Genomic DNA, 26,813 nt, shown 5'->3' with positions numbered 1-26,813 from the left:
GGATCCTTCCTTCCCAGCTCTCAGCACTCCATCAGCCCCAAAGCCAAGGAATCTGTAAGCCCAAGATCCCCTGGCACCAGCCAGAAGGGCTGTTGAGAAGACAGACACACAAACTGGCAGGCTCTGTTGTCTTGGAAACCTGCCTGGATTCCATTGGAAATTGGTCAAAAATGGAAATTCTCCTGTGGAACATTTTGATTTCAATGAATGGCATATCCTGATGAGAAAATGTTTCATCAGAAATTTTCTAGCCAGATTGTTTGCTGCTGGAAGTAGATAAAGCTATTTCATGGATTTTGTTTATTTATTTACTTTACTCCCACATGGTTTGGTAGAATCAGATTAATAAGCAAAACACTCTAAACACTCTGACATTTAGTTCTGAGGTTTTACTCCAGGAACCTCTCTCTTTGGCTGAAATTTAAGTTCCATTTTAATCATTCAAGCCTCTGTTATAGAGAAATTGTGTCAAGTGAAGCACAATGCTACTAAAAGATAATTGCTCTCTATTGCTACATTTTGTTTACTTCTGTAATTGCCCTTAACTTCAGAAGAGCCCATGCACAATTAATTGTACTAGAGGCTTGTTTCTGCTTAAAGATGCTGCACATTAATACCGGATTAATCTTAAGCACAGGAAGAGAAGATTTCCTGTGGAAAGCCCAGTATATATTTCTGTAAGCAGTTTGTGTTCACATGCACAGAAATTATAATGGTGCTACAAGAAATAAAATCTAGTCCTCAATAAGCAGCTTCAGAAAGTGCAAGACTTTTTGGTTATTTAAAATAAAAAATAATAACATGCAAATAAAAATCATTTTGTAATCCAAAATCTGTATTGAGGTTAGGTGGACAGAGATCTCCTAGCTGCTGTGAAGTCAATGAAGGTTCTATTAATGCAGGAGCAATATTACTTCAAATGCCATGGAGACCAAACATCTTAGATAATCATCAGAGGCCCTATCATACTAAGGGAGAATAAAATTGTTCATATGAATAACCTAACTAAAGTAACAGGTGTTGTGGTTTAACACTGATGGGCAGCTGAGCTCCACCACACCACGTTCTCACTTCCCCTCCTCAAAAGAACAGGGGGAGAAAATATGGTGGAAAAAAAAGCTCATGGGCTGAGGTAATGGCAGGGAGATCACTCACCAATTGCTGTCATAGGCAAAACAGAGTAAGGGACATTAATATAATTTATTGCCTATCACTAGTGGACTTCCCCCCATCCACCCTCTTCCGCCTTCTCCACTCAGGCGGTGCAGGGGAACGGGGAATGTGGGTTGCGGTCAGTCCCTGATGCTTCATCTCTGCTGCTCCTTCATGGTCACTCTCTGTCCTGCTCCCTGTGGGGTCTCTCGGGATGCTGTCCTTCCTGAACTGATCTGCAGGGGCTTCCCATAGGCAGCAGCATTTCAAGCACTGCTCCCACATGGCTCGGTACCACAGGGTCCATCCCCCAGGAGCAAACTACTCCAGCACGGGTACCCCACAGGCAGCAGCTCCCCCCAGACCCCCTGCTCCTGCGTGGGCTCCTCTCCACGGGCTGCAGCTCTGGCCCGGGGCCTAGCTCCTGCGGGGGCTCTCCATGGGCCGCAGCCTCCTCCAGGCCACAGCCACCTGCTCCACCGGGGGCTCCTCCACCCATGGGAGGCTGCAGCATGGAGATCTGCTCCGTGTGGGACCCATGGGCTGCAGGGGGACAGCCTGCTCCACCAGGGGCCTCTCCACAGGCTGCAGGGGAACTGCTGCTGCGTGCCTGGAGAACCTCCTGCCCTCCCTTCTACATTGACCTGGGGGTCTGCAGAGCTGGTTCTCACTCCTCACTCCCCCAGCTGCTGTTGTGCAGCAGTTTCTTTCCCCTTTCTTAAATCTGCTCTCACAGAGGCCCACCCAGCATCACTCCCTGGCTCGGCTCTGGCCAGCAGCAGGTCCCTTTTGGAGCCATCTGGAGATGGCTCTGATCTGACGTGGGACAGCTGCTGGGCTCCGCTCACAGAGGCCACCCCTGCAGCCCCCCTGCTACCAGGCCCGTGACACATAAATTCAGTACTGGTCATGTGGATAGGAGAAAGGCAACGGAAGTCATATACCTTGATGTTTGTGGCATTTTGTTCTCTGTCTTTCATGGAATTTTCATGAGCAATCTTGTACAAGATTAAACTGACATGACATGAGTGTGACACTGACAGAAAAAGCTGCAGTCGATTGTATAACACCAAAATCCCTTAGTGATGGGCTATCCCCAGTGGTTTGTCCTGGTTCTGGTACAGCTCACTACTTTAACTAAGGCTTCTCTGATAGTGGGATATCTCATTATTAAATAAACAGATAAAACCAATATGCAAAAGCCTGCGAAGACCTTAGGATGTAGGGATTGTACACAGCTACAGCCTAGTGTCAGTCAACAAGACTTCTGTGGCAAAGATGGAAAAAAGCATCATGTAAGAATACTGTGTGCCATAAATAATCATGTGTTGGTAATGCCTAAATAGAAGTGTTGTGGCCAGGTTTGGGCACAATGTTTCAAAGAAACTGTAAACTGCAGGAGACTGAAAGTCTCCTCCATGAGGAGACATGAGTTGTGAACAAGGATTAGAGGAAGTGGAATTATTTAGTTTAGGGGAGACAGAGAGAAAAAAAAAAAAAAAAAAAAAAAAAGCCTAATAGCAAAGGTAAAGGATGTACATAGTTCTTTGTTGTGACTGTGGATGAGAGGAAGAAATTGTACTACAGCAAGGAAGGTTTAGGTTAGGCATTCACATAAGCATTGGCAAGTAATGGTATAGATCACTTCAAGAAACTGTAGAATCTCCATCACTGGATGATGAGAATACAAATACGAAGTGACAGAAAGGTTCTGTCCAGATTCTGCTGGAAAGTAGAAAGATAGGTTAGGTGGCCACTAAACATCCCTCCCACCTTTTTCTTAATATTCTATGAAAAACTATGTGTGACTTCATCTGATCTACCAGTAACAGTTTTAGAGTGTTCTAAAAGGAAATTATTCGGGGATAATTTAAAATAGCATAAAGGGGAAATATCTTCAATGCATTAAGAGAAATGTAGTTCTTTAAGGAAAGTACATCAAAAAAGATGCTTTATAACACAAATCTGTTACAGTAACACTTCTATCTAATGTAAATCAAGTGATTTTAGCCTCAATATGTCCTGTCTAGAAACTAACTGTGCAACAGCGTAACAGCCTCTCACTCCTCCAGTATTTTCCCTTCCTTTCATTTCATTCTGTTTCCATTTGCAGGATAACATACTGATTCCAAGTAATAACAATTTAGGATTCAAATCTTGGCTAGATTATTTTTTTAAAAAGCACTGAACAGACTTTCCTTTTGACAAGCTGTATTGTAAAAAGAAAAGAAAACAAAAAACACATTCAGGTAAATACAAATAATGAAATTGCTGTCTTGTGTTCTGGGAGTGTTGCTAGAAGCAGCTGTTAATACTTTATTTAAGAAGCATGAGCCATTTTGTGCACTTCTATAGGCAGGCACAAGTACAGACACGTCTTTATAACTAGCGAAATTCCCTGCAGAGATACAGACTAAAGGTCTATAGGCCACACAGGGTGCAGCCTCCACAGAGGCCTAATGGAGAAAGAGGTTCGTGCCTGTTTGCTGGCTTCCCTTGGGAAGGTGGGACACTGCTTTTCAAGGGGAGGAGATTTAGCTGTCTGGACAACCACAGACCAGCATTAGGTTGAGACATGAATACAAGCCTAACAAACTGTGTTCACAGATGCAGAAAAAGGAGACTAGGAAAACCCCTGGCATCAGTGGGTGCCTTCCATGAATTATTTAGAAACTGCATCTTCCTGTGCATCATGAGTTCTTTCTTTCCTATAAACACTTTGAACACAACTTTGAAACAGAGTAAGTATTCTCCCAATGCCATTATTTGAACTAAAATTTAAGATATCCATAGTTATCACACTGTGGGAATATGTATTTTTTAAAATTACTGAAAGGTATATTGTTCTTTTGTCAGAAAATCTGTGGTATTGGGTTCTTAAAGTATTGAATTCAGCAGCATGAGAGACAGTTAAAAGTGCTGATGTATAAAGAGTGAGTGCTCAGCTGCAAAAAGAGAGATGTCAGTTCTGACAGTGTATCTTGCTTTAATTAGATGGTTGTTAAAATGAGCTGCTTCTCATACGATATTACTTTGACTACTGAGGTAAGCTTCCTTCAAAAACATCTGACTTTCAGTGGTTGTGTCAACTCTACGGTTAGGAGGAAGTAATCAATGAGATTTTTTTTTCCCTCCTAAACTCCAGAGCTCAGAAAACCTCTATGCTTATCACCAGATGAACAGAAACTCCCTGCTACATTTGATTCATTGTTGAGCAAGGCTGAACCTTTGCCCCAGCTGGACTGTGAAGAACTTTTGAGACAGGAGTTTGTTAGCTGTAGGCAGAGCCAGAGCCTGATTGCATTTCACTGCTAAAGTTGCTGTGCTACTTTGAGACTCTCCGCAGTAGCAGTGAGATTGGTATAGGCATAATAACAGCAGGAAGGTTGCAAGAGAACAGTATCAAAGGGCACAGGGATTAACAGAGGAGCTGACACCTTCCAAGTCATTCCAGAAGTTCTCACAGTTCTGATTCGTTCTGTTTCTAGGCTGGGCAATGCTGCAGCTTAGTCTGGTCTCTGGATAAATCCGTTTGGCCTGAAACCAGTTGCATTTGGATATGCTTTCAACAGAAACAAGGCGTGTTTGCCGTCCAACTTCTCTTTTTCACTTTCAAAGCCAGTCAGATGCCTATTACCAGTTCGGCCATACTTTGTGGTTGGAGCTAGGCTGTCAATCCCTTCTTTGGGGATATGTCTGTTAATATACAGTGAAGGATGCCATTTCTTTTCTGTGGTCTAGCCAAGCACAGCAGCAGGGATAGAGTGATCAACAATGTTGCTGCATTTTTTAACTTACTCATCATTAGAGGCTCAGAAGGATGGGGTCAGGTCATTCCATGCTGATGACATGTCTATGTGAGCTCAGAGAATCCATAATTACAGAGGCTGCTTTCTACTTCTGGATACATAAGATCTAATGTTTTTTATTATAGTAGAACCTAAGGGCCTAACCTAGTACAGGCTCTATCCTCTAGGCTGACCTGCCCTGTCATTTTGCCTATCACTCTGAAGGTTTGTTCACCAGATGGGATTCTTTCCTTTCCACCAGAAAAGCATAGACATATCAATTACTGATGATTGTTCATACATTGGGAAGACAGGCAGTATCTTGATTAAGCACTAAGGTGTGGGAGGACATGGAGAGACTGTCCATCAATTACACTCTCATTATTTAAGTTATGTCATGAAAAACAGAGCACATTTCTCATGCAGTTACACAGGTGGGAGGAAAAAAATGATGATGAAGGCTGGGGGCTTGTGACTTCTGGCAACAGGAGGAAAATTCTTCCTGTGAGCTCTGTCCAGCAAAGTGCTGGCGCCAGCAGAGCATGACCCCACAGCAACACGTGGGGGAAGTGGGAAGCCATAGTACAGGGAGACTCCCTGCTGTGGGTCCTCATGGATGACTTCACCTGCTGGCTAAGGGGAGTTGCTTAACAGGGCTTGAATCTGAGATTCTGAAGAAGTGCTATTGACACTTTTGGGTCCCTTAGACTTTTATACTCTGCTGCTCATCCATATGAACAGCAATGATTTTGCCAGGTAAAAGCACTGAGCATATCAAGCATAACTACATGGCACTGGTTGTGAAGGTCAAGGAGGGTGATGTGGTTTTCTCCTTGATCATGTTAGAGAAGAGAAAGGAAAGGTTTGAGGAGGGGCTGAAAGATACTGCAGATCACCAGCTGCCTGAGCAGCTGGCATCAAGAACAGGGATTTGTTTTTTTATGACTATGGGACCCTCTCTGAGGGTCAATAACTGCTAGGGAGAGACAGGATCCACCTGACAAAGTGGGGCAAAAGTCACCGTGCCAACTGGTTGGCCAACCTGGTGAGGAGAGCTTTAAACTAGAAATGACAAAGGAGGGAGATGATGACCCACAATCAAATAAGGAAGTGGTGGACCAACCTGGCAAACAAATGGTGCAGGATGATGTGGACAAGAAACCCTGTAATCAACAGAACAAGCTGATAGGGCCCACTTAAGCAAATGCCCATAAATAAGGAAGTACCAACAGCATGATATTGTGGGGAAAGCTCACATAAATTTTCTGGAATATCACCATGACAAGGTGCACATCTGAAGGATCTGTACATCTATGCATACAGAATGGAGAACCAGCAGGAGGAATCAGAGAACTGAACACAGTTGCAGGGCTACAATATCTCACTGGGATCTCAGTGATGTGGTGGGATAGCTCACACACCAAAGAGGCTGCTAGAGATGGACACAGGAAATTTAGCAAGAACAATCTGAGAAGGAGAAGAGGAAATGCCTTTTGTGTGAGAGAGCAATGTGAATGTGTGGAGCTCTGCCTCGGGACAGGCAGGAGCTGATTGAGAAGTTATGGGTGAGGACTAATAGGAAGAGAAATGTGTGATGTTGTGGTGGGTGTCTACTACAGACCCCCTAAACAAGCATTAGGTGGGGCCTTCTTCAAAAATCTGGGAGAAGTATCATGTTAGCAGGCCTGGGTACTCATGGGGGACTTCAACCACCCTGGTATCTGCTGGAAGGCCAAAACTGAAGGGCATAAGCAACCCCAGGAAGTTTCTGGAATGCAATGATCATAATGTCCTGACAGAGGTAATCGAGGAGCCAACAAGAGGAGGTACTTCACTGGCCTTAATACTCACAAATAACGAAGAACTGGTCAAGGATTAAAGGTCATGGGTAGCCGTCTGCAATGACCATGATATGGTGGAGTTCAGGAACGTGAGAGATAGGAAACAGAAAAAGGCATGATTGCAATGTACTCTGTGAGAAGAGACGTCTGCTTGTACAGGGATCTGTTTGGAAGACTCCAGTAGCAGACAGCCCTAGAGAGAAGAGGGGACATGGAAAACTGATTCATTTCCAAGGATCACCTTCTCCAAACTGAAGAATGGCACACTTCAATGAGCAGGAAATCAAGTAAAGGCAGCAGAAGGAGGCAACATGAATGAGTAAGGAACACCTGATAAAACTCAAATGTAAAAAGAAATCAGACAGGTGACCTGACAGCAATACAGAGACACTACACTAATGTGCAGGGATGGGGTCAGGAAAGTCAAAGCCCATCTGGAGCTGAATGTCATGAGAGATATGAAAGGAAACAAGAAAGGGTTCTGCAGGTACAATGGCAGCAAAAGGGAGGTTAGGGAAAATGTGGCTCCACTGCTGAACGACACAGAGGACCTGGGCGGAAAAGGCCAGGCCCCTGCGGCAAGTGAAAATGTCTTAAGCAAGGAAGGCTTATCCTCATTAGAGAAAGATCCAGGTAGGGAATATATAAACAAATTGAACAAGTCAATGGGACCTGATAGGAAGCATCCACAATTGCCAAGGTAGCTGGCAAATGTCAGTGTGAGGCCACTTTTGATAATCTTTGAAATGTCATGGTCATCAGGGGAGGTTTCTGAGAACTGGTAGAAAGCAAATGTCACATAAGAAGGGCAACAGATAACTGAAAGCAGCCAGCCTGGATTTAGGAAGGGGAAAATCATGTCTGACAAATCTGATTGCCTTCTACAAAGAGATGACTAGGTTGGTGGGTGATGGAAGAGCAGTGGCTGTTATGATCTTCAAATGTGGGTTTAAAAATCTTTTACATTAAACCAGTATAAAGGCATGTGTCATTCACCTGCTCTTAGAATGCAATTCTACTGCATTGGTAAAGCATGCTATTAGCTTCTCATTCATTTTCTGACTATGGCACCTTTCTCAGCATTTTATTATTAATGATTCATATGAACTAAAAACCTCTTACTGTACAAATATCAAATTTGAATAAAGGAGTGAGCATCAAATACTTAAATAAGGTGACTGTAGGGAAAAAAAAAAAAAGGAAAATACAGAACAGTATTAAAAAAAACAAAACAAAACAAAACAAACAACAACAACAAAAAAAAAAACACGCAAAACAAAACAAAAACAAACACACAGAAACAGTATCTTGCTGAAATAAATCATTATAAACTTAGAGGCAAACTTTATATTCTTGCTCTGAGGAAGAGTTGTAGATGGAGGAGTTTCATTGTGTGGAAAATGATACTAATGCAAGAAGTTCAGTGCAGGTCATGACCTTTCATGGTGCAACTCGTGAATACCATCTGTAATGTGTCTCTCAAGACATCTACAATTTCCAACTGGTGATGCTTGTTCTTGATCTGAATGGGTACAATCTCAGTCTGCAGTGTTCCTCAGATGCTACTCATCTAAAATGGGGGTAGTGCTTTTTTAGGACTTCTAAAGCTCTTCAGGAGACTGATAAGATTTGATAATGTTGTAGGCAGGAACCACAAGATCTCCACATCCGCATATTGGAGGTGTTACAAAAGTTTTCAATTTTTCTCTTTAACACCACACGAACATTTCACATGCTTCTGCAGCTCATTATACACTGCTTCTAAGACCTCAAGTCAGCAATATTTCACTGCAACTGCACTAATAACCTATGTACCAGACGTCAAGACAAACATTTATGAGTCTCATATGACCACAAAAATGACCACCTTCCACATCGTCTGTCTAAATGACAGGATATCCTTTTTTTGCTGACACCAAACTGGCTGATTTCACAAGAACATTGTATTTCATAAGTTAATAAGTCATCACATACAAGGAGTAGCTCTTGTAATGTTTGAGGTACTTTAACAAACAGCACAGGAAGTTTCCCTTACCTTATCCTACAGATATAATTTACAGAAGACTTTGGTCTCTACTGTTGTCTATGTAGAATAGTTAAATAACACTAGATGCACTCACAGGGAAGAAAATGAAATAAGAAACCCTGTGGTCTAAATGTGACATTATTTAAGCAGTTGCAATGATATTGACTCCAGTGGAATTTTGCTCAATTACATCCACATTTCCTCTGAAACTTTGGGAATGCTTGGACATGGAGTTATTTTGACTTATTACAGAAAAAATGGGGATGTGATATATTGATCACAATTAATGCATCAGTGGCAAGAGCAATTTTGGAGATGTTCAAATCCATCCTCTAGACTCAGATTTTTACAGGAAACTCAATGGCAGCTAGAAAGCTAAGAAAACATTGTTTTAAGGAAGATTTTTCCATATTTGTTCATGTCTGTTTGTAAGAGGCAGGAAAGAGGAGAGGAGAGGAGAGGAGAGGAGAGGAGAGGAGAGGAGAGGAGAGGAGAGGAGAGGAGAGGAGAGGAGAGGAGAGGAGAGGAGAGGAGAGGAGAGGAGAGGAGAGGAGAGGAGAGGAGAGGAGAGGAGAGGAGAGGAGAGGAGAGGAGAGGAGAGGAGAGGAGAGGAGAGGAGAGGAGAGGAGAGGAGAGGAGAGGAGAGGAGAGGGCTTCATGTTGTGCTTTTTAATTTCTGTTTATAGTTAAGTGACTCACAAGTTAGTGAAAATCACATTTTCCAGTTGCTTCAAGACAAATTGCCTGGAGCATTCTCTGCATAGCTTTCTTGTTCTTCTTCCACTCCCCTTCCACCCCCCTCACCCACCCCCAACATTTAAAAGATTGTCTAGGGCGTCCATCTTATTTATTTAAGACTGCGCCGTTATTCTGATTTTATCAGATGTGAAAATAAGTGTTTCCTATGATCATGCTCCTGTGTTAAGAAAAGTAACATTTTGCCACAGATATTCCAAGCTCCAGAGAGCAGTCCAAGGTTGGCTCATTCAGAACTGCTTGGAAAGATCAGCTAAGGCAGAAGTATCAGTTTTATAGCACATAAATGTAAAGTTTAAGCTTACAGTAAAATGTACATTTAAGAAGCCACCAGGAACTGCCTTCATACCAGAACAGAGAATCAAGACTGATGATGGATTAGTAGAACATCTACTGCCAGAGGCAACAAGCAACAGCCTGAAGACAAAGAATCTCAAATGGTTTGCTTTTGTATTTTACCTTGTTTCCATTTATCCCCATTAGCCTTAAGGTGCTAAATAAGACGTGTTGCTTAACCTTTCTGTAATTACATGAAGGCAACATCTTCATTTTCCTAAAACAAAACAAAACACAGTGCAATGGTATAATTTCTTTTAGTAAAAATTAGCAGCTAACAGAGATGCAAGAAAGTAAATGCAAGACCAGATATGTTAGCAAAGAAATTCATCAGAGATATGAGTTTCAGTTCAGGCCACCAAATTCATCTTTGTTCAGCCCCAATGTACCCAAATTCTTAAGACATCTTACTTTCTGACATTTGCAAAATAAATATTTAGAGTATAGCTGTTGGGTTTTTTTGTTTTGTTTTGTTGCTGTTTGGTTGGTTGTTTTTTGTTGTTGTTGTTTTCCCCTTTAACATTTAAATTATAAAAAGAAGATATTTTGTTGTTTTATAGTTTTTAATATATATAAGCATTGTGGATCTTAAAAATTGTAGCATTTAGAACCTCCTATGTGGCTATGAAATGTGTTTGCTTTTGTAACCCTGCTATAAATGAATTTCTCAATCTACAGGAGCAAAAAATGGTTAATTTACCACAGACAATAATAAAAAACAAAATAAACCCTTGTAGGTATAGACCTTATTTGTACTTAATGGCCACAGCTATTTTATTATCAGGCAAATTAGGAAAAAAGAAAAAAAAAATGAAAATGTAATAAATCATATATATATATATATATATAAATCATAAACACCAGCAAAATTGTATCAGAACCAATATACAACAGAGGCTTGATTAGATTAGCAGTATAAACCATGAAAGCAAATTTCTTTCAGCCTAATTCATAAATGAGAGTTACTGTTGCTTAATCCTGGCACAAGTTCCTCTAATATTCATGCAGAAGCTTTGTTGATAAGTAGGAATGGTATCTCTGGCACAGTGATGCTTGTACATGCCCAGAACATCTCACTGGAATCAAATCATGGTCATGTGCTACTTAAAAATCACCCCCTAATGCCAGTAGTTGTGGTAACAAGTTGAATGTAGAGGCACTTTGTTTCTACACCAAATCATATAAAGCATTCATGCACAGGCTGCATTTGTAAGATCAGTACGTTCAGCTGCTGGTTTGATTTACCAGTGAGGGATTGTGATTCTTCAGTAATGAGTCATTAACAGCAGCCTACCTTCAGTTCATCACAACGCTGTGCATGAAGCAACCTAAGTTTCATGTAACCACATCCACAGACACTTGTACTCAGAGCCTCCCTGAGACACTGTGGGGTCTGGAATAATCTCTCCTCTTTGGGCTCCTGCCAGCTGACATATTTCTGCTGAATGACAAGACTGTGACTCTCCACCTTCTGTGAGTTGTGACACCTTTCCAGTCAGGTAGGTAATTACTGTTCTTTAATCACGACCATTCTCAAGTCCTATTTATTTGACCATGATAAAGATGTAGTTAGAGGTGTTGATTATTGTGCTTATAAAATTCTTTTGATAAGTTCATACTGCTATTTACGTTATCTTTTTAGCATGATTCTTCCTACTGCAAACATTAACTTATCAGAGGATCCAATCTCCTTTAACATGGTGACTTCAGGAGTCTGCTATGCAGACAGTGCCACCTAATATTTAGTCAGGGGAACATGGTGGGATTTCATATGTCAAACACTGAAAGAACAGGCAAATTAAGATATATCTATTTAAAACATTTAGAAATAAAACCTATAAAGTCCTCATTTTCTTGAGCACTGTTCCACCCACTGGGTATTTCTTTGCTCATTTTGAGATTACTGCATGACTGAAACTTCAATGGATTACGAGAATTTACTGAAGAAATTACTTGGCTGATGTTCAAACAACCATCCTGTACCAAGGAGCAGTTGGTATCAAAGTATGTTATTTGAAACCTGTTAAAAGAAAGATATATTGACCAGAGGTGATTAAAATAAGACACAGAAATGTCCTTTTGTCTACCTAACTTTGATGATGTGTGATATGCCTTATATTTTAGCTGAGGCTCTGTTCTCTACAAAGAAGAGAAGTACCACACTGATTTTGTAAAAGTGCTCTCCTTGTGGTTTGACAATAATGTAATTGAGTCTGCTTATCTGCTGCCTGAGCACTTTCTATACACACCGCAGCAACAGTCCAGCTGAGGGAGTTACATCAACAGAAATCTTATTACAGAAAATAAAGCAGTTAGTGTCCTGCCAGCGTTATCTCCTTGCCTCTAACAGCTCGTGATGGGGCCTGAAGACCAGCACCAAAAGAAAAAGAAAGAGAAACAGAAAATGAAAAAGAAACAGCAGCCAAAGAGCATAGCTAAGGACAGATAAAGGAATTTACCTTTTCTTCTTTTGAAATAACTCAGTTAGATCAGCTCTGTCTGTCCTACTGATCAGAGGATTTTAACAGTTTTTTTTGTTTGTTTGTTTGTTTGTTTTGTTTTTTTTTTTTTTTTTAAAGCAGAAAATACATTTTCTGTTCTATAACATTAAATTTGGATTTAACATAATTTTCCAGGGAGACCTTACTGCAGCCTTTCAATATATTAAGGGGGCTTATAAGAAAGATAGACTTTTTACCAAGCCCTGTAGTGATAGGACAAGGAACAATGATTTTAAACCAAAATGGGGTAGATTTGTATTGGATATAAGGAAGAATTTTTACATGATGGATAAGGGTGGTGAGGTAGTGGAACAGGTTGTCCAGAGAACCTGTGGATGCCCTGCCCATGGAGCTGTTCAAGGCCAGGCTGGATGGAGCTTTAAGCAACCTGATCTGGTGGAAGGTGTCTCTCCTTCTGATATATGGGAAAGGAGAACTGGTAATGACAGATATGGAGAAGGCTGAGATACTCAACAACTTCTTTGCTTCAGTCTGTGCTGCCAGTCAGGCTTCTCATGTCTCTCATTTCCCTGAGCCTGTACATGAGGGCTGGGGGAGCAAAGTCCCTCCCACTCTACGTGAAGAACAGTTTCGAGACCACCTGATGAAATTGAACAAGTACAAGTCTATGGGGCCTGATGACATGCATCCCAGGGTCCTGAGGGAACTGGCTGATGTAGTTGCTAGGCCACTCTCCACCATATATGAGAATTCCTGGCAGTAAAGTGAAGTCCACAGTGACTGAACAAAAGGGAAACATGACTCCCATTTTTAAAAGGGTAGAAAGGAGGACCCAGGGAAGTACAAACTGGTGAGCCTCACCTCTGTGCCTGGCAAGATCATGGAACAGATCCTCCTGGAAGCAATGTCAAGGCACATGCAAGACAAGGAGGTGATCTGAAACAGCCAGCAGCAGCTTCACCAAGGGCAAATTGTGCCTGACCAGTCTAGTGGCCTTCTATGATGGAGTGACTGCATCAGTTGATAAGGGAAGACTGACTGATGTCATCTACCTGGACTTCTGTAAGTCCTTTGACATGGTCCCACTTTGGTCCCACTTGACATCCTGACCTCCAAATTGGAGAGACATGGATTTGATGGGTGGACCATTCAGTGGATAAAGAGTTGACTTGAAGGCCACGCCCAGAGAGTGGTGGTCAATGTCTCTATATCCAAGTGGAGGCTGGTGAGGAGTGGTGTCCTACAGTGGTCTGTCTTGAGATGAACACTATTAAGTATCTTTATCAACGACATAGACAGTGGGATTGAGTGCACCCTCAGTAAGTTTGCAGATGACACCAAGCTGAGTGGTGCAGTCAATACAACAGAAGGAAGGGATGCCATCCAAAGGGACCTGGACAGGCTTGAGAAGTGGGCCCACGCGAACCTAAAGAGATTCATCAAGTCTTGCAAGATGATGCACCTGGGTCGGGGCAATCCCAGACATGAGCACAGACTGGGGGAAGAACTCATTGAGAGCAGCCCCACAGAGAAGGACTTGGGGGTTGTGGTGGACAAAAAGCTCAGCATGAGCCAGCAGTGCATGCTTGCGGCCCAGAAGGCCAACTGGGCTGCATCAACAGAGGAGTGGAGCCAGCAGGTAGAGGGAGGGGATTGTCACCCTCTGCTCTGCCACTGTGAGGCCCTGTTTGGAGTGCTGCATCTAGGTCTGGGGTCACCAGCACAAGAAGGATGTGGAGCTGTTAGAGTGGGTCCAGAGGAGGGCCATGAAGATGATCAGAGGGCTGGAGCAGCTCTCCTATGAAGGAAGGCTGAGAAAGCTGGGACTATTCAGTCTAGAGGAAAGAAGGTTTTAGGGTGACCTTATAATATCTTTCCAATACAGGAAGACCTCATTGCAGCTTTTCAGTACTTAAAGGGGTCTTATGAAAAGACGGAGAGCAACATTTTGCTTGGGCAGATAATGACAGGACAAGGAAGGGGGGGGGGGTGGTTTTAAACTAAAAAAGTGGTTTAAACTAAAGATTTAGGTTAGATGTTAGAAGGAATGTCTTATCTCAGAGGGTGGTGACGCACTGGAACAGGTTGACAGGAGAAGTTGTCATCCCTGGAAGTGTTCAAGACAAGTTTGGATGAGTCCCTGGGCAACTTGATATAGTGGGTGGCATCCCTGCCCATGGCAGGGGGGTAGAAGTAGATGATCTTTAAGATCCTTTCCAACGTAAGCTGTTCTGTGATTCTGTGATTCCATGACTCCATCTCAGAAGATCTGATTACTGTGTTTGCTTTGGGACAGAGAGGAAAACAGCCATCCAGACTGTTCCCTGTTCTCTCCTAGACTGTGTCACTGGGCTGATATTTCAGATGTGCCTAACACATTTTCTTCACTTGTTCTTGTAAATTCATGTCTGTGGGTGTACAGATGTAAGGGATTTTTTTTTTTTTTTTTTTTTAATACAGAATTTCACTGAATTATCCAAAACGTTGTAGTCAAGAAGAGTTGAGCATATGCAAAATGGTCCACAACACACCAGCTAGGGTTTCTCTGTTCCAAATCTCCTCATGGGACATGTGACTCCAAAGCACGCCCTAGGTTTGGCTCCTAGCAGCCTCGGCCTCACCACGCTGGCCCCCTGAGGAGACCTTTCTGGGCTGCCGCAGGAGCCTGCCCTGTGGGGACGGGCAGCAGTGCTTGTAGGGACAGTCTGCAGGGCTTGTGGGGACGGTCAGCCTCGCCCCCTGACGGGCAGCACCTCGCTTCCCAAACCACCTGCCCCTCTCGGTCCTGGGGCGCGGCAGTGGGGCGGTGCCATGCGGCCCCAGTCCGCCACCGGCAGGGGGCGGGCGCGACGCCTCGGCGCCTTCCTCAGCCTCAGCCTGTGCAGCGGCGGCGGCGCTCGGCTTCCTGCTCCGTCGCCGGCGGGCGGGCCGGGGCAGCCTGCGCGGCGCGGCCGCTGAGCGGGACCGGGGAGAGGCTGCGCGACGTGGCTGTGGCCGCCCAGCCCAGGTAGGGGCCCGCGTCCTCCGCGGGGCTGTGCGAGGCGCGGCGCGGCGCGGCGGTGGTGGTGGTGGTGGTGGTCCCGGTAGCTCGCCCGCTTCCCCCGTTGGTGCAACTTTGGCGGAGCCTCCCTGCCCCCTTCCCCCGTCCTCTCCGCGCTGCGTCCCCTGCCGGCTCCGTGGCTCCGGGCTGCTTCGCTCCCCGCTCTCCTCCTTCCCTGCCTCCCCTCGCGGGACCGCCGGACTCGGGGCTTGTCGCCGCTGTGGCAGCGCCGTGTGTGTCGCTGCGGGACACGGTGACAGCGCTGGCGGCCGCCCTCAGCCCCGTACTGGGGGCTCGGAGCCGGCACCGAGCCACGGTGCCTGGGCTCGGCGCTGCTGTGTCTCGGCGGGGCAGCCTCCCGTGGAAATAACGCCGTGTGAAGGTGTCGCTTTTCTCTTTTTTCTTTTCTCCCTTCGAGTATCGGGCCGTGGACTTTGTTGGCAGATGAGCTGCAAGGCTCAGCTCTCGGTTAACGTGCAGCGTTACAGGAATCAGGCACAGACTGACCAGGTTGGCAGAGGGAAGACTGTATTCCTTTCGTTTCTGGCTTCTGAGGTTTTAAAGTAGGCAAAGAACACAGTTGTCTTACACATATTCGGTAGGTAAATGCTGTCGTACCTTTGGTCATGTTTTTGCTGAGCGGCTGACAGGCTGAGTAACTCCCCTCCCTTCTTTTTCTATTTTCTCACATTTAAAAGGGGCTAAGTGATAGTGTAATAACTCCTGACTTATGTGAAATACCCATATTTTAATATCACATATTTATATAAAGTACTGTTTATACATAAATTAATAAATATATACATTAAGTCATTCTTTGTAGTATTTTGTGTGCCCTGTAACTCCACGCAGGCTTAGAACCCACAGTGGTTCTTTGTGGGTGAACATAGCTGACAGATCCTTCTAATGCTTTTTTTTTTTTTTTTAAATCCTAATAATAGAATCATTTAGGAAGAAAGAACACTACAGAAACATCTGGTTAACGCCTGTACACAGTTGCCTTTTCTTAAAGCCTTTGAAGGTGCTCAAAGTACAAGTTAACCTCACTCGCACGCTCCCCCTCCCGTGCCAGCCAGAGAGCAGTTCTGTCCAGTAGGAAGGGATCTTCTTGATCTCTTGGCTTGCATGGTTGTCTGTGTGTGAAACAAGTTTTGTAACTTGCTTTAAGCCTGATACAGACTCTGAACAAGTTAATAGCTTAGTATTGTTGTGTAATAACATCTAATCACTTAAGGATGGAGGAGAAGCCTGGTTTGTTGCAGGCCATTCTGTTTCCAACAGCCCTGAGCCTGTCACCCAGGAAGAGTGCAGAATATAGAGTGAAATAATGAAGTGGACTCACAGTGCCCACAAATTACTGTCTTGCCTCTCTAGGTGCGGCCTGAGTGATTTAAGGCATAGAAGCTCTACATTTAAAGATAATTTTCTCAGTGCTTTAAGAAAAGAGTGACAATATAGAAAGTTTAAATTTAATGGAACTCTGGCAAGCTAATGCTTAAAAAGTGAGCGGTTACTACTGGATAATTTGTTTGTGGTTTTATTCAGAACATTAGCATAATATATGGAAGATGGATTTATTTTTTTTTTTGTAAAAGCACAAAACAGATTGGTACTGTGTAAGTTGCAAAAATACCAGTTTGCTTACAGGTTTTCTTGTAGCCTAAAATTAGGTGTCTGTAAGATGAATCCCTAGTGGATAAGGAGATAATTTTCTCTTTAAATGGATATCCTAGTGGATAATGGATAATTTTCTCCTTAAAATTCAAGTTATTGAAGCAGAAGTTGCTATTCATATTCTGTGTAAATTCTGCTTTTTCAATCTGCAGCCCCAGTGAATTCAGCTGATGCATGAGTGTAAGGACTGCAAGTCTTACTGCTTACATCAGTGATCAGTATTTCTGTAAGCTCTGATAGAAGTGATATGTCTGTTCATTTTTTTCCACAAAAATCTGTTAAGGAAGTTTAGGATTTAAGGTATAATTATTGTAAAGCTGCATGTTTTCTCTGCTAGTGGCCTGCTGTATGACCCTGTGACAATCATTTTGCTGTCAGCAGCACTGGAATTATTTTGGTTGTTTTGTCGTTTAGAAGGATCTTGCAGGGAAGTATCATATTTATCTGAATCCAAGACTTCATAAATTCTCAGGTTTACTTTAGGAAAAATGTAATCAGCGATAACGTCAAGAATCTTGCTGTCTTACTTTGTGAGATGGCTAGGTAATTCTAACAACCTGTTGCTGCTGTATTCTGCTTCCTACCACTCCAAAAAGTTGTCTGCTAAACTGGTTGAAATACATTAATTCTCTTTTTACTAGGTTAGCTTTCTTCCTCCTTAGTGAGTGAAAGGACATGACTGGGGCTGGAGAAATGATGAGTGGGTCTGTAGCATCTTGACAGCTGAACCCAATTTATTTCTTATATTTTTGTGCTTTGTAGTACTATTCAGACCTGAGGCCTAGTGACGTGGTAGTGGAGAGGAGGAAGTAACTTTAAACTGCTATTGGTGCTTGAAACCTTGTTTCTTCAATAACAGAACTTTCAACTTGGATGGATGTTCAGACATTTACAATCAATGTTTTGGTGCTCCTGGCTTCCAGCTTCATCTTCTAAAAAGTTGTGTCTAACCATGAATCCAAGCAGAGCCTCATCATGGTTTTCTTAATGGTATATGGATACTAGGAGTACTTAGATTTATTTTTTCTTGAAGGAAATAAGTCTTGTTTTGCATAACTTGTGTCTTTAATTCTGCCCTTCATGCATTTATTGTTTTTTTTTTTTGTTTGTTTGTTTGTTTTTGTTGTTTTGTTTTTTTGTTTTGTTTTGTTTTGCATCTCCCTGTGACTTAATTTTATCTACAAACTTTAAAAGCATACCGCTATTTAGTAGTCCAGGTTATTAATGCCAATATTGAATATTGATTTACCCAGGTTTATTGAAATTCAGTCACACTTAAGTTTTCACAGTGAGCTATCAATAAGTACAATTTGGGGAATTTTACTCCTAATATATAGCACCGTATTTCTGTCATACAAAACTAATTGGTATCTTCATTTGCAGACAGAACTGCAACTTAGTTTTATCCAACTCTTGTTGGAGTTCAGTGCCAAGAGGGTATGGAAGAGTGAAGCAGCTTTGAAGGACTACCAGGACAGAGGGAGTCGCTGGAGCAAACTCTCTTGCATTTAGTCCACAGAGCTGCTGAGTCAGTTTTAATGAGAGAAAGTTGCAGAGTGTGTTTATATGTACAAAAGCACAGTAGTTCTCATGAGAATGTCATGAGACTCCAGTTAAAGTCTTAATTAGCATAGGTGACATTTACAGTTTTCCTTTCTATTTGTAAGACACCCTCTTGTTGTGGCTGGTTGACTTCCGTACCTTCTCCCACCCTCTCAACAGTTGTTGTTTTGTTTTGTTTTTTTTTTTATATTCAATGAGAGAGAAATGATCTGCTAGCAGCAAAGGCTTTTTTCTTAATCTGTTTGATATCATCAGATACCTGTCATCATTTCATAAACATTTAAGCTGGTGTAAGCCAGTACTACTGCCATAAGAAAGCTTCTGACCTGCTCCCAGACATTTATTTCTGCTTTCAGATCAGTTCAATATTTTTGCAAGTACCAGGTGAGGTAGTTCAGGAAGCTGCTGTGGCTTTTAGTTTGTTTGTTGCTCAGCTGAACGTCAGTGAAACCTGAATGTTTTTGAAACTGCTTTTGAGTCATTTCAAGCAGAAGTTTATTACAGGAGTTTTTGTAATAATTGGAGAACTTCTTTTATAATAGTATGTTCCAGAGAGGTGTTTAGAGAATTTCTTTTACAACACTGCATTCCAGAGGGTTATTACAGCATACAGGGACTTCATATCAACATCTCTGTGTAAGCTGTGTATAGGGTCTCACAGTGAGTAAGCTCACAGTGAGTGGTAAGCACCTTTCTGTCCTCTAGGCATAGTCTTCCTCAAAGGAGCTAATGTTTATTTCATGTTATCACCTTTGGAGAAATTGACAGCATGCGGTAATTCCTATCCAACATAACTTCGCCTTTTCCCATATTGCTCAAAGCTACGATGATGATCCTTAGATTTTAAAATCTCAAAGTGTAGATGATGACCTTGTTGAATCTGATTGTGTGGTGTGCACCTGTTGATGACTAAGTATTAAAATACACAGTGTATATATCATGTAAAAAGAGTACAGTTCCCTTAGATTTATTTTTATGTGAAATTAATTCATTTCACCTATGGCTTGTGTGCTTGGTACTGGTAGGTGGAAGCTTTCACCCAGTCAGGATCTAGGTCATGGACCCTTGTTCTAGTCCCTTAGTCTGTAGTATTTCTTGCTGTCTCTTTGTATCTTGAACAGGAAGAAGTGAGCCAGTATGGAGCTATAAGGGACCACACAACTGACTTCCTCTCGTTTTTAAGCGTGTTCCACCTCATCTTTCACAAGTGGTGGTCTGTTCAGTGCTAATATGGACCAGCAGCAAGGGCTCACCTGTACTACAGGAGTACTGTGGCTCTAAGCATGCCGTGCAGGGGCAGGTTGGAGGCTGTGTCACTGGCAGCAGTCAGGCATCTCCCATACGAGATACCACCATGTGGGGCCTGTAGGCCTGCTGTAACCCCTCCGCATGTTAGCCCTACTGTGCTGCACCTTCTCCCCAGAGCCCACACCTGACGCTTTCTCTGCAGGGTGCTCCCCTCAACCAGTGGCAACGGGCCAAAGCTAGTGCAGCCTTACCTGGCAGGTGAGAGGATGAGAAGGGGCTCCATGGTGGAGCAGGGGTTTATTTATCCCGTAGAGGAAGAGGAGGGAGAGATACCGTCAGCACTCAGGGCCGTGGCAGTCACCTTGGGGTGCTTTCCTCAGACACATCCCAGTTTTCTACTGAGCAAAGGTTAAAACTCTTCCCCAACATCCAGCCTCCTCAGATCATGCTGACCTTTTGTTAAAGGAGCTGAAATGATTAGTAGTATCTTTTTTTTTTTTTTTTTTTTTTTTTTTTTTTTTCTCTTTTCTTGTGTCAGCAGCATTGTGGTAGTGTCCCTTGCTGCTGTCATTACCCTTGGTGCTGACTGCCTCGTGAAATATTTAGGAGCTCCCTGTAGGGCTCTGTCTGCAGCGTCGATGTGCAGCTCCGTGGTGAGGTCGTTGTGGTATTCTGTGCAGTATATGAATCTCGCCCATAAGATGATGATATCATTCTGGCATCTTAAAGTTACTGTCTAGAATTGGGTGTGCTTGGGAGAATACTAACGTGGAGGAGCAGACAGTCATTCTGCAGTAAATTTGGACCTATAGAGGAAGTATTTATAATGTTCCTTTTCTGTTCTGCTTTCTTGGTAGCTCTGTTCAAAACAGGCCCCAGCATGAAGTGTTGTGCTGTAACCATAGCCTCAGATGCATTTCTGTGGCAGTCTTGTGTGGTTAAATCAACTCATAGTATTCATTTGTATGAGAATTTTTTTTCAGACCCATAACCTTTCTGTATGGAAGTTCTGTTGAGAGTCCCCCTACATGGCAGAATTCTGACAAAAGGCTTGAGATATGTACATATACATTTATTTTTTTTAATTGAAAGGAAGATGTGAAAGCCATACATTTGAAATATCTACTGTGTTATGGCAACGTGTTGTCTCCAGTGAGACCTGGTGATCTGACAGAAGCATTGCTAAGTTTTATTTCCTCATCGCAGTTGTGGAAAGATTGTACCAATGTTGTTGTCTTATGAAGTCAAGGTAGTGATTTTTTTTTATATATAAAAACAGCAACAACAACAACAACAAACAAAGCTAACAAAAGCAATAAATCAGTAGTTTGGGACTTTTGAAATGGCAATTGCAGCAGTTTTTCAGTTACAAAATAGTGTGTTTCTCATTTGAGAGAAGAAAATGTTAAAATTCACCTTCTCTCTTTTAACTCCTGAGATTTACGCACTTCTCTGGGGTGAAGTTTGAAAGGAAGTGAGTGAGGCTCAGCAGTTTGTCCATGACAACTTTATCTGAATTTCTCTATGTAATTTTATCTAACCCTTTGAAATACAAGAGCTAATATTCTCTTTAATGAAGAGAAGCAGCTCAGGGACAGTTGACTTTCTTGTGTTTAAACAGTATGGCTTTTAGGGGCCATAACTAAAACCAAATATATATATGGCCCAGTAAATTTTGTGTAATATTTGAGAAGAGACTTCAAAGTACAGTTTGAGAATAGTCAGTTCTTAGTGCTCTGGAAACAGATTGTTTTATGAGGTTCTTTTAATTTCAAGAGGAACATGGGTTGAGTTTCATACTTAGTGCGAAGAGTGCCTTAGTACTTTTATCTTAGGCTTCCCAGGGTTCAGGAGATTTTTTCTGTTTGAGATTTGAGGTTTGTGCATTGCCTAAGATGGAAGTACTGCATTGATGCCACTAGCAGAAGAAGCGTGCATGGTCAGTAATTTGGCACCTCCTTTAGGAAGTGTTTGTTTTGCACATCAGGTATCAAAACACTCCCGCAGAGTCACGTTTCTTCTCATGTGTATTTCCATTCTTAGAAGTGAAACCACACACCAGTATTCGCAACATAGGTAAGTCTGCTATTTCTGCATGTCCTGTTTTTAATTTTGGAGTAAGTTCTGGCTTCATGTGCTAAACTTGTCTGGGTTTCATTTGCTGTTGGCAGAAGTAAAGTAAAATCTTGTTTTAACAACCAAACATTTTGGGTCTAATTCAGTGTTGTCTGAATACCAAATTGAACCTTACACGTATATGGAAGAATACAATTAAGATGGTGTCTTTTTTTTTTTTTTTTTGTAGGAGAAGTTAATATTTTTGTAAGTAACTGCACTTTGTGATAATTTTTGTCTCTAAGGAGAAAAAATATATTAATCCACAAGTCCAGAAGGTGTTCTGTGTAGACAAACCTTTTGCCAGTGTGGAGTTCTGCCATAATCATGAAGCACTCCTATGAATGCAGGAGTGACTGTAGGGAAAAAAAAAAAAAAAAAAAAACAAAAACTCAGAACAGAGACTGTGTTATCAGAAAACACAAATGGTGCATGATTATACAGTAAAATTGAAACTCAGTAGTTACTTATTGAAGATATAATGTTTTTCAATGTCTGCCACTCAGTGCTCTAAGTTCAGTTTCAAATTCATTTAATTTTGTAAAGGTGGCAGAAAAGCTGTCCTTATTCTAGCAGAAGGATAAGCAATCATCTTGGTAAGGAAATACATCTTGTACTTAAATACAACTTATACTAGAAGCTTGGATTCCTTCTCCAATTTAGACTTGGAATGATTTCTACAGTCTCAGCTGTTTGGTTCACAGCGTATAATTCAGGTTGGCTCAACCACTGGTTTAAAACCAGGGCTCAGATAAGAATAGCTAACGCTATCCCTGAAATATCAGATTCACTGTGTAAATCACTGTGTAATTTTGGGTAGAAAACCACCACCGTTCAGAACTGCTTGAAGACAGCAGACTGAAATACCTATTAACAGAGGCTGGATTAAACAAAGCATTGTTTCACTGGTTGAATTTTGCCAGGTATGAAAAAGTAAAATGGCTTTCTTCTATTTTTTCTGGCAGAAAAGACGTGCCTCTGCTGAGTGCTGAGGAAGGCGGTGTGTGCTGCAGAAAGCAAACACTACCCTAATCTAGTTGTGGCTCAGAAACAAAAACTACTCAAGCGTGTTTTTTTTTTTTTTTTTTTTCTCTGTAGTACTAATCAATTTTGAAAGCTTATCTAATTGTCATTCAGTGTACTTGGTAACACTATAGATAGCATTGAGATATGCTTGGTAATGCTCTGCGTATTGACAGATGTAGTAGATAAAAAGAGGGATAATGTTATTTGACCATTTTCAAAAATTTACAATCTTCTAAGTACTGCTTAGGGGAGAGAAAAAATCCATCTGAATTTAATTCAAAGCATCTCAAGCTGATACACATTTAGTATTACTTAAATCTGTGTGCAGATTTGCATATAAGCGGATAGAAATATGGGGGTGATAGTGAATGGGACATTAACTCGCGCCTCGTGGACTACCTCGGTTATGGAAGCCTTTCTCTCAGTTCTCTGGAGTTCTCTGATGATTCACAATCTTCTTTTCCTTGTTCTTCCTTGTAGTTAGGACTTTTTTTTAATCATTTTGTCTACAATTAGGCAGACAGCAGTGGGTGGATATTAAGAATACAGTCCATCTCAGCATCTTTTAAAACAGTTTTTAAATTCTACCTTGGTGGTAAGAGACAAGGGTGCCTGTTCAGTGTTCCTCTCTTCGCTGTCATGCTTCCTTGCAAAGCAAACCCAATTCTTTTAGCCCTTTAGTTGTTTTATTTAGGTCACGTAATGGTTATCTAGACTCTGCCATTAGGGGATTATGCTTTAAGATAAATTTAGACAAAAATACATACGGGGTCTCAACGAAAAGTCTAGATGGCACGTAGGCACAGCACAATAATTGCTTTTTGTTTAGCACACAGCAGTCCTACTGGTGCGGTTCGCAACGAGCAGTTCCGTTTTTGCAGCAGTACCACATCATCGACCCTAATATTAGCTGCTATATTCCCTCAGATCCTTTTCTTTACTGCTGCCTCTTTAGTTGCACTTGATGTCCTTTTTGAATTGTGCTTTCTGGTTTGTTAAATACCACTGCTGATTTATTTGGACCTTCTTCTAATCAACTATGCTCAGAATTCAAAATTATCATGACCTTCTAAATTCTTGCTTCTCATCTCTGTTTTCTTGTGTCTTTCATAAATATTATCTACACCCGTATCAAATTGCTAATAGAAATGGGAATGAAGTAGACTGATTTGTTTCGTATTATTCATAAAGAACATTTATTGCAATCCTGTTTAAAAAACAAACAAAGCAAAAAAAACAACAACAACAACAAAGACTTAAAAACAGCAGTAGACTGCAAGTGGCCAAAGCTTTAAAACACAGTAAGTAGGGCAGAGGCTGTGCACAAATGTACCCTGCATCATGCGCTCCACAGCACTTGTCTCTGGGCAAGAGCATTGAGCAGGGCTGATAAAGAATTGACCAGACTGAACTGAATTCATCTCAGTACAGAAACCTGGACTTCATTCAGTGTTGTCAGCGTGCCTCTATGTGTTTGTTCGTATTTTAACGACTGCTGTACTTGACACTGTTTCCTCTTACACCCTGATTCTTGGAAGCAAACAGCTTGCTTGATATGATTACCATATCTAATACATGAACACAGAAAGAATCCAATTTGCATGTTGGAAACTGTATATCAGCTAATAAAGCACAATGACAATTTGTTTGGCAGGAATGTAAGCTGATCGTTTTCCTAAATGAAGTTATATTGTAACCTCCACGTGTGGAGTATCTGGCAGACTTTCCTCAAGAGAGGTGTGTTACTTCTGAAAACAGCTATCTGCTGCTCCACTGACCGAAGCTAGCATTCTTATATAAAAGCACGTATGCAGTAGCTAAGTTGATACATATTCTGAGCTCATCGGATTTGTGTTGTGTCTGTCATCCCCACCCAAGTTAATCAAGCAGTGGAGCAGCAAACCAGAAATCCACTGAAGGCTGAAACCGAGTGAGTGGTAAAATAAAATGAAGTTGGAGAAGGCGCTTTTCTCTCTTCCTTTTTTCTGTAAGCTGCTGTTTCATGTTTGTTTCTTCCGTTATGTCAAGCTTTGTCTGGCTTTTTTTTGCTGCCATAGAGTTTGCTGCTTGGGAAGGCTTTGGCACTGGAAATCACAACATCTGGAAACTGCCCCTGCCGTGGGTCAAAGTGCAATCCACAAGGATGGGTGTGGAGGAGAAAAAAGCAACCAGTAACCTCAGCTCCCAACTGTCTTTCCACAAACCCACTCCCTAGTACTTTGCAGCCAGAATAAATAGCTCTCTTCTGCATGGATGGACGCGCAGCTCCATGCAGTGAGCTGGTCAACGAAATGCCGGCATTCAGAAAATGTTTATAACCTGTAAGTTCTCGGCTTCTCCAGTTCAGTGAGCTATCTTCTTGTTCCTACTCTAGAGGGGTTGAGTTAGCCATGTGCTGCTCTGTGCTGAAGGAAGAGGTTTCTAAACTCGCAGATACGGCAGAACCAACTTCCTGCCCAGTTGCTGTTTCTCTGCTACTTTTTTTCATTGAGCACATCATACTCTGTCAGTTCAGAGAGAAATTTTGCATCACTTTAAGTAACAAAGCATACCCCTCATGTTTTGTACCGTTCAATATTTCACCTTTACATGCTGGATTTTTATCCTCATAGCTGTGCTGACTGCCTGGTTTTGGCTGAAGTGTAATGTCATCTAGACCTTACAAGAGGAAAAAGTCTTCAACAGATGTGTTTGTTGAGAAGAGAAGACACATCTGCACCGTTAGTGCTGAGTGGGATCATAGGAAGAGGACAGCGTGTTCATCTGGCACCATTACAAGTTGCACGGGATTCCTTTTGATAAAGTAGGAATATTAGAAATTTAGTGGAATATGGGAAAATCACAGTGGTGCCCATCTTGTGGGTGAGTGCCAAGTACAGAGATGTGACTGTGCCATTTATAACTAGAGTTTATTCTGTTGGGACACCTGGATGGTAGAAGTAAACTTGCAGTTTTTACCCCTTACTCCAATACACCACCCTGGGAAATAATAACTTCCTTTCTCATGAAGCAGAGAAAAACCAGCATCTGAAAGCACTGGTTTTACGTTCTTCTGCAGATACCTTTTTATTTCAGGAAACTCGGTACTGCATGTGAGGGATTTATTGGTATCTTTCCACCATCCCAGTTTTGTACCTTGCCTGATGGACTGATGAGTTCTGCACTGAGGAAAATCTGAAGAAAAACAAATTCCACGTTTTACAGTCGTGCACTACAGTGCATCCCCAAACCCCCATTTATAGAGCTGTTGATCCCTTCTGTTGCCTGTTTCATGGTGCTCCCCTGTCTCTCTCTTCTGTAAAGGGATCTGCTTTACTCACCCGCCTGTGCATCCTCGTGTAGGCTGCACCTCCTGGGTGCTAAACATGGTAAATAAGGGCCCTGTTGGCTGCCCAGCAGAAATAAATCCTGTTAACATAGTAATGAAGTGGTTACTTACATTATCAGATGTTTGTAAGGCCGCAAGATATTTCGGTTGTAATTCTACTGTCCTTGCTTGATTGGGATGTTTTGTCAAAGAGGACAAAAACAGTGGTGATGCTTTTTAGTTTATTTTATTCTGTTTTGGTGGTGGTGGGATTTTAAGCTAATTTCTAAAGCATTTGAAAGAATGTTGTTGCTGCTGGTTCTGTGCATCTGAGTCTAGTTCTTTTTTTTTTTTTTTTTGGGGGGGTGGGGAGAAGAGAAGAGCGCTTAGAAGAGTTCTGTATGTGAACTTTTAAATGAGTTTCTAATATCAGTTGGGCCCTGATTTTAATCATTTGTCTTGTTGCTTGAAGGCGTTTC

At 42.0% G+C, this 26,813-nt stretch overlaps 1 protein-coding gene across 1 annotated transcript in view; it reads left to right on the top strand.

Moving 5' to 3' along the window:
• The first annotated feature begins 15,229 nt into the window (after nt 1-15,229).
• FAM3C (FAM3 metabolism regulating signaling molecule C) overlaps nt 15,230-26,813 on the top strand; it is a 30,632-nt gene continuing 19,048 nt past the window's right edge. Inside the window, exon 1 of the mRNA XM_084498268.1 lies at nt 15,230-15,368. The gene's annotated coding sequence lies outside the window, so the exon portion shown is untranslated. The remainder of the gene's footprint in view (nt 15,369-26,813) is intronic.

This window comes from Aythya ferina, assembly GCF_964211825.1.
Source record: "Aythya ferina genome assembly, chromosome: 1".
Taxonomy (NCBI): Eukaryota; Metazoa; Chordata; class Aves; order Anseriformes; family Anatidae; genus Aythya; species Aythya ferina.
The sequence above is the reverse complement of the archived record's forward strand: the minus strand, read 5'-3'. Positions and strand labels throughout refer to the sequence as shown.